Genomic DNA, 8,592 nt, shown 5'->3' with positions numbered 1-8,592 from the left:
GCATGAAGCTAGCATGAATTAGCATGAAGCTACCATGATGCTAACATGAATTAGCATGAAGCTAACATGAATTAGCATGAAGTTAGCATGATGCTAACATGAATTAACATAAAGGTAGCATGATGCTAACATGAATTAACATAAAGGTAGCATGAAGCTAACATGAATTAGCATAAAGCTAGAATGATGTTAACATGAATTAGCATGAAGCTAGCACAATGCTAACATGAATTAGCATGAAGCTAGCACGATGCTAACATGAATTAGCATGAAGCTAGCACAATGCTAAAATGAAGAAGCATGAAGCTAGCATAATGTTAACATGAATTAGCATGAAGCTAGCATGATGCTAACATAAATTAGCATGAAGCTAGCATGATGCTAACATAAATAAGCATGAAGCTAGCATGATGCTAACATTATTTAGCATGAAGTTAGCAAGATATATTATGAAATTAGCATAAAGCTAGCATGAAACTAGCATGAAGCTAGTTTGACCTAGCATGAAGCTAGCATGAAGCTAACATGACCCAAACACCCAACCCCCATGTCTCTATGATGTTCGGATCCAGAGATATAAGGCTTTGTTTATTATGTTGCTAGGGTGCTCATATTTCGTTGCTAGGGGCGTGGCTTAATACCTATGTAAGGATCCTGAGAGACTGATTGGATGCCTGAGTAAAATGAGCCCACCCCCATGTCTCTATGACACTGTGGTGCAAAGATATCCATCTGGGCATTTTATAATGGCAGTCTATGGGAGATGTTGCTAGGGTGCCCAAAATTGTTGCTAGGGGCGTGGCTTAATAGCTCTGGGATGATCCTGAGAGACTGATTGGATGCCCGAGTAAAATGAGCCCACCCACTTATCTCTACGACACTGTAAAGCAAAGATATTCCATCTGTAACTGCTTTATTCCCTTATATGGGCATGTTTCCTGCCCCCATTTTAAGTCAATGGGAATTTTCGGGTGCCTCTTACACCCCAGGGGTACAACTTACACCCCAATGTCATGTATGTTCTTACAGAGCCTACCACCCTCTTCAAATGTTGTAACCCACATGTTTCTACAAAATCCTCGAGCGGAGCTATGACTCGTCAAAGTTGGGCGCAATGTTAAGTCAATGGGATTTTTCGGGTGGTTTTTCGCCCCCCTTTCAGAAATCCTGCACCCGATCGCCTATAAAAGTCATAGCACACCTCTCCTCAATAATCCGGTCGATTTGAGCCCTCTTTCATGGGACTATGTTAAACCGTGCGGGACGAGTTACGCGCCGAAAAAGTGTCCAGAAAAAGAATAATAATAACTAGATTGGTACATTTCCTGAAGAAAATGTGAAGTGGTGCTTGCCGTGGCAAATTTCGGGGGACAATATATGATTATACTCCAAGCCAAAAGTAAAACAATTCAACCCACATGTCTCTACGATATTCTGATGCGAAGATATAAGGCTTTGTTTATTCGGTTGCTAGGGTACTGTATTTGGTTGCTAGGGAGAAAATTGGCATCCACTAGTGATTACACTCCGAGTCACGAGTCAAACGGTCAAACCCCCTTGTCTCTACGATGTTCTGATGCGGAGATATAAGGCTTTGTTTACTCTGTTGCTAGGGTACTGCATTTGGTTGCTAGGGAAAAAATTGGCATCCACTAGTGATTACACTCCGAGATACGAGTCAAACGGTCCAACCCCCGTGTCTCTGCGATGTTCTGATGTGGAGATAAAAGGCTTTGTTTACTCTGTTGCTAGGGTAATGTATTTGGTTGCTAGGGAGAAAATTGGCATCCACTAGTGATTACCCTCCGAGTCACGAGTCAAACGATCCAACCCCCGTGTCTCTACGATGTTCTGATGCGGAGATATAAGGCTTTGTTTACTCTGTTGCTAGGGTACTGTATTTGGTTGCTAGGGAAAAAAATGGCATCCACTAGTGATTACCCTCCGAGTCACGAGTCAAACGGTCCAAACCCCGTGTCTCTACGATGTTCTGATGCGGAGATATAAGGCTTTGTTTACTCTGTTGCTAGGGTACTGTATTTGGTTGCTAGGGAAAAAAATGGCATCCACTAGTGATTACCCTCCGAGTCACGAGTCAAACGGTCCAACCCCCGTGTCTCTACGATGTTCTGATGCGGAGATATAAGGCTTTGTTTACTCTGTTGCTAGGGTACTGTATTTGGTTGCTAGGGAAAAAAATTGCATCCACTAGTGATTACCCTCCCAGTCACGAGTCAAACGGTCCAAACCCTGTGTCTCTATGATGTTCTGATGCGGAGATATAAGGCTTTGTTTACTCTGTTGCTAGGGTACTGTATTTGGTTGCTAGGGAAAAAAAATGGCATCCACTAGTGATTACCCTCCGAGTCACGAGTCAAACGGTCCAAACCCCATGTCTCTACGATGTTCTGATGCGGAGATATAAGGCTTTGTTTACTCTGTTGCTAGGGTACTGTATTTGGTTGCTAGGGAAAAAAATTGCATCCACTAGTGATTACCCTCTGAGTCATGAGTCAAACGGTCCAACCCCCGTGTCTCTACGATGTTCTGATGTGGAGATATAAGGATTTGTTTACTCTGTTGCTAGGGTACTGTATTTGGTTGCTAGGGGCGTGGCTTGAGAGTGGCCAATGATGTGCCCAGTGATTACACTCCGAGTCACAAGTAAAACGGTCCAACCCCCGTGTCTCTACGATGTTCTGATGCGGAGATATAAGGCTTTGTTTACTCTGTTGCTAGGGTACTGTATTTGGTTGCTAGGGGCGTGGCTTGGGAGTGGCCAATTATGTGCTCTGTGATTACACTCTGAGTCACAAGTAAAACGGTCCAACCCCCGTGTCTCTACGATGTTCTGATGCGGAGATATAAGGCTTTGTTTACTCTGTTGCTAGGGTACTGTATTTGGTTGCTAGGGGCGTGGCTTGGGAGTGGCCAATGATGTGCCCAGTGATTACACTCCGAGTCACAAGTAAAACGGTCCAAACCCCGTGTCTCTACGATGTTCTGATGCGGAGATATAAGGCTTTGTTTATTTGGTTGCTAGGGTGCTCAAATTTGGTTGCTAGGGGCGTGGCTTGGGAGTGGCCAATGATGTGCCCAACTGTTACACCCCTAGTCACAAGTAAAACGGTCCAACCCCCGTGTCTCTACGATGTTCTGATGCAGAGATATAAGGCTTTGTTTATTCCGTTGCTAGGGTGTTCAAATTTGGTTGCTAGGGGCGGGGCTTAACACCTCTTGGCATTCACTAGTGATTAGCCTTCAAGTCCTGAGTAAAACGGTGCAACCCCCGTGTCTCTACGATGTTCTGATGCAGAGATATAAGGCTTTGTTTATTCCGTTGCTAGGGTGCTCAAATTTGGTTGCTAGGGGCGTGGCTTGGGAGTGGCCAATGATGTGGCAAGTGATTACACTCCGAGTCACAAGTAAAACGGTCTAACCCCCGTGTTGCTACGATGTTCTGATGCCGAGATATAACTGTTTGAATTTTATGTTGCTAGGGTGCTCAAAAGTGGTTGCTAGGGGCGTGGCTTAGTAACTCTGCAAGGGTCCTGAGAGGCTGATTGGATGCCTGAGTAAAATGAGCCCACCCCCATGTCTCTGTGACACTGTGGTGCAAAGATATCCCTCTGGGCATTTTGTAATTGCAGTCTATGGGATAGGTTGCTAGGGTGCCCAAAATGGTTGCTAGGGTAACATTACAACCCCATTGCGGGGGACGTCCTGACAGAGTCTAGCACCCTCTTCAAATTTAGTAACCCACATGTTTCTATGAAATCCTGGCTCGGACCTATGACCCGTCAAAGTTTTTGCAATGTTAAGTCTATGGGATTTTCCCCCATTGACTTTTCATTGGGCATTTTTGGGCACCTCTTACACCCCAGGGGTACAACTTACACCCCATTGTGATGTATGTTCTTACAGAGTCTACCACCCTCTTCAAATGTTGTAACCCACATGTTTCTACAAAATCCTCGAGCGGAGCTATGACTTGTCAAAGTTTGGCGTAATGTTAAGTCAATGGGATTTTTCGGGTGGTTTTTTGCCCCCCTTTCGGAAATTCTGCACCCGACCGCTTATAAAAGTCATAGCCACCATCTCCTCAAAAAACCGGTCGATTTGAGCCCTCTTTCATGGGACTACGGCAAACCGTGCGGGACGAGTTACGCGCCGAAAAAGTGTGCAGACATAAGAATAATAATAACTAGATAGGTACATTTCCTGAAGAAAATGTGAGTGGTGCTTGCCGTGGCAAGTTTCGTGGGACAATTCATGATTATACTCCAAGCCAAAAGTCAAACGATCCAACCCCCGTGTCTCTACGATGTTCTGATGTGGAGATATAAGGCTTTGTTTAGTCTGTTGCTAGGGTACTGTATTTGGTTGCTAGGGAAAAAATGGCATCCACTAGTGATTACCCTCCGAGTCACGAGTCAAACGGTCCAACCCCCGTGTCTCTACGATGTTCTGATGCGGAGATATAAGGCTTTGTTTACTCTGTTGCTAGGGTACTGTATTTGGTTGCTAGGGAAAAAAATGGGATCCACTAGTGATTACCCTCCGAGTCACGAGTCAAACGGTCCAAACCCCATGTCTTTACGATGTTCTGATGCGGAGATATAAGGCTTTGTTTACTCTGTTGCTAGGGTACTGTATTTGGTTGCTAGGGAAAAAAATGGCATCCACTAGTGATTACCCTCCGAGTTATGAGTCAAACGGTCCAACCCCCATGTCTCTACGATGTTCTGATGCGGAGATATAAGGCTTTGTTTACTCTGTTGCTAGGGTACTGTATTTGGTTGCTAGGGGCGTGGCTTGGGAGTGGCCAATGATGAGCCCAGTGATTACACTCCGAGTCACAAGTAAAACGGTCCAACCCCCGTGTCTCTACTATGTTCTGATGCGGAGATATAAGGCTTTGTTTACTCTGTTGCTAGGGTACTGTATTTGGTTGCTAGGGGCGTGGCTTGGGAGTGGCCAATGATGTGCCCAGTGATTACACTCCGAGTCACAAGTAAAACGGTCCAAACCCCGTGTCTCTACGATGTTCTGATGCGGAGATATAAGGCTTTGTTTATTCGGTTGCTAGGGTGCTCAAATTTGGTTGCTAGGGGCGTGGCTTGGGAGTGGCCAATGATGTGCCCAATTGTTACACCCCTAGTCACAAGTTAAACGGTCCAACCCCCGTGTCTCTACGATGTTCTGATGCCGAGATAAAAGGCTTTGTTTACTCTGTTGCTAGGGTACTGTATTTGGTTGCTAGGGGCGTGGCTTGGGAGTGGCCAATGATGTGCCCAGTGATTACACTCCGAGTCACAAGTAAAACGGTCCAAACCCCGTGTCTCTACGATGTTCTGATGCGGAGATATAAGGCTTTGTTTATTCAGTTGCTAGGGTGCTCAAATTTGGTTGCTAGGGGCGTGGCTTGGGAGTGGCCAATGATGTGCCCAATTGTTACACCCCTAGTCACAAGTAAAACGGTCCAACCCCCGTGTCTCTAAGATGTTCTGATGCCGAGATATAACTGTTTGTATTTTATGTTGCTAGGGTGCTCAAAAGTGGTTGCTAGGGGCGTGGCTTAGTAAGTCTGTAAGGATCCTGAGAGACTGATTGGATGCCTGAGTAAAATGAGCCCACCCCCATGTCTCTATGACACTGTGGTGCGAAGATATCCATCTAGGCATTTTATAATGGCAGTCAATGGTATAGGTTGCTAGGGTGCCCAAAATGGTTGCTATGGTAACCTTACACCCCATTGTGGGGTACGTCCTGACAGAGTCTAGCACCCTTTTCAAATTTAGTAACCCACATGTTTCTATGAAATCCTGGCTCGGACCTATGACCCGTCAAAATTTTTGCAATGGTAAGTCTATGGGATTTTGCCCCATTGACTTTTCATTGGGACACTTTTGGGCACCTCTTACACCCCAGGGGTACAACTTACACCCCATTGTGATCTATGTTTTTACAGAGCCTACCACCCTCTTCAAATGTTGTAACCCACATGTTTCTACAAAATCCACGAGCGGAGCTATGACCCATCAAAGTTGGGCCCAATGTTAAGTCAATGGGATTTTGGGGGTGGTTTTACGCCCCCCTTTCGGAAATCCTGCACCCGATCCCTTATAAAAGTCATAGCACACCTCTCCTCAATAATCCGGTCGATTTGAGCCCTCTTTCATGGGTCTACAACAAAGCGTGCGTGACGAGTTAATCGCCGAAAAAAGTGTCCGGATGTAAGAATAAAATATAATAATATCCCTGAGCAATAGTAATAGTGATGCTTTGCATAAATGCAAGCACCACTAATAATAATATCCCTGAGCAATAATAATAGTGATGCTTTGCATAAATGCAAGCACCACTAATAATATCCCTGAGGAATAGTAATAGTGATGCTTTGCATAAATGCAAGCACCACTTATAATAATAATAAGTATGAGCAATAATAATAGTGATGCCTTGCATAAATGCAAGCACCACTAATAATAATAATATCCCTGAGCAATAATAATAGTGATGCTTTGCATAAATGCAAGCACCACTAATAATAAGTATGCAAGATAGTAATAGTGATGCTTTGCATAAATGCAAGCACCACTAATAATAATAATAATAATAATAAGTATGCAAGATAGTAATAGTGATGCTTTGCATAAATGCAAGCACCACTAATAATAATAAGTATGCAAGATAGTAATAGTGATGCTTTGCATAAATGCAAGCACCACTAATAATAATAATAAGTATGCAAGATAGTAATAGTGATGCTTTGCATAAATGCAAGCACCACTAATAATAATAATAATAAGTATGCAAGATAGTAATAGTGATGCCTTGCATAAATGCAAGCACCACTAATAATAAGTTTAAATACAATATCAGTATGTTGGCTTTGTCAAGCCAACATAATAATAATAAGTTTAAATACAATATCAGTATGTTGGCTTTGTCAAGCCAACATAATAAGTTTAAATACAATATCAGTATGTTGGCTTTGTCAAGCCAACATAATAATAATAATAATAATAAGTATGCAAGATAGTAATAGTGATGCTTTGCATAAATGCAAGCACCACTAATAATAATAAGTATGCAAGATAGTAATAGTGATGCTTTGCATAAATGCAAGCACCACTAATAATAATAATAAGTATGCAAGATAGTAATAGTGATGCTTTGCATAAATGCAAGCACCACTAATAAGATATAAGTTTAATAGCAATAACAATATGTTGGCTTTTTCAAGCCAACATTATAAGTATGAGCAATAATAATAGTGATGCTTTGCATAAATGCAAGCACCACTAATAATAACTAGATAGGTACATTTCCTGAAGAAAATGTGAAGTGGTGCTTGCCGTGGCAAATTTCGGGGGACAATATATGATTATACTCCAAGCCAAAAGTAAAACAATTCAACCCACATGTCTCTACGATATTCTGATGCGAAGATATAAGGCTTTGTTTATTCGGTTGCTAGGATACTGTATTTGGTTGCTAGGGAGAAAATTGGCATCCACTAGTGATTACACTCCGAGTCACGAGTCAAACGGTCAAACCCCCGTGTCTCTACGATGTTCTGATGCGGAGATATAAGGCTTTGTTTACTCTGTTGCTAGGGTACTGTATTTGGTTGCTAGGGAAAAAATTGGCATCCACTAGTGATAACACTCCGAGATACGAGTCAAACGGTCCAACCCCCGTGTCTCTGCGATGTTCTGATGTGGAGATAAAAGGCTTTGTTTACTTTGTTGCTAGGGTAATGTATTTGGTTGCTAGGGAGAAAATTGGCATCCACTAGTGATTACACTCCGAGTCACAAGTCAAACGGTCCAAACCCCGTGTCTCTACGATGTTCTGATGCGGAGATATAAGGGTTTGTTTACTCTGTTGCTAGGGTACTGTATTTGGTTGCTAGGGAAAAAATGGCATCCACTAGTGATTACCCTCCGAGTCATGAGTCAAACGGTCCAACCCCCGTGTCTCTACGATGTTCTGATGCGGAGATATAAGGCTTTGTTTACTCTGTTGCTAGGGTACTGTATTTGGTTGCTAGGGAAAAAATTGCATCCACTAGTGATTACCCTCCGAGTCACGAGTCAAACGGTCCAACCCCCGTGTCTCTACGATGTTCTGATGCGGAGATATAAGGCTTTGTTTACTCTGTTGCTAGGGTACTGTATTTGGTTGCTAGGGAAAAATTTGGCATCCCATAGTGATTACACTCTGAGTCACGAGTCAAACGGTCCAACCCCCGTGTCTCTACGATGTTCTGATGCGGAGATATAAGGCTTTGTTTACTCTGTTGCTAAGGTACTGTATTTGGTTGCTAGGGAAAAAATTGGCATCCCATAGTGATTACACACTGAGTCACGAGTCAAACGGTCCAACCCCCGTGTCTCTACAATGTTCTGATGCTAAGATATAAGGCTTGGTTTACTCTGTTGCTAGGGTACTGTATTTGGTTGCTAGGGAAAAAATTACATCCCATAGTGATTACACACTGAGTCACGAGTCAAACGGTCCAACCCCCGTGTCTCTACGATGTTCTGATGTTGAGATATAAGGCTTTGTTTACTCTGTTGCTAG

Source organism: Paramisgurnus dabryanus, chromosome 17, assembly GCF_030506205.2.
Source record: "Paramisgurnus dabryanus chromosome 17, PD_genome_1.1, whole genome shotgun sequence".
NCBI lineage: Eukaryota > Metazoa > Chordata > Actinopteri > Cypriniformes > Cobitidae > Paramisgurnus > Paramisgurnus dabryanus.
This window is presented reverse-complemented; position numbering follows the sequence as displayed.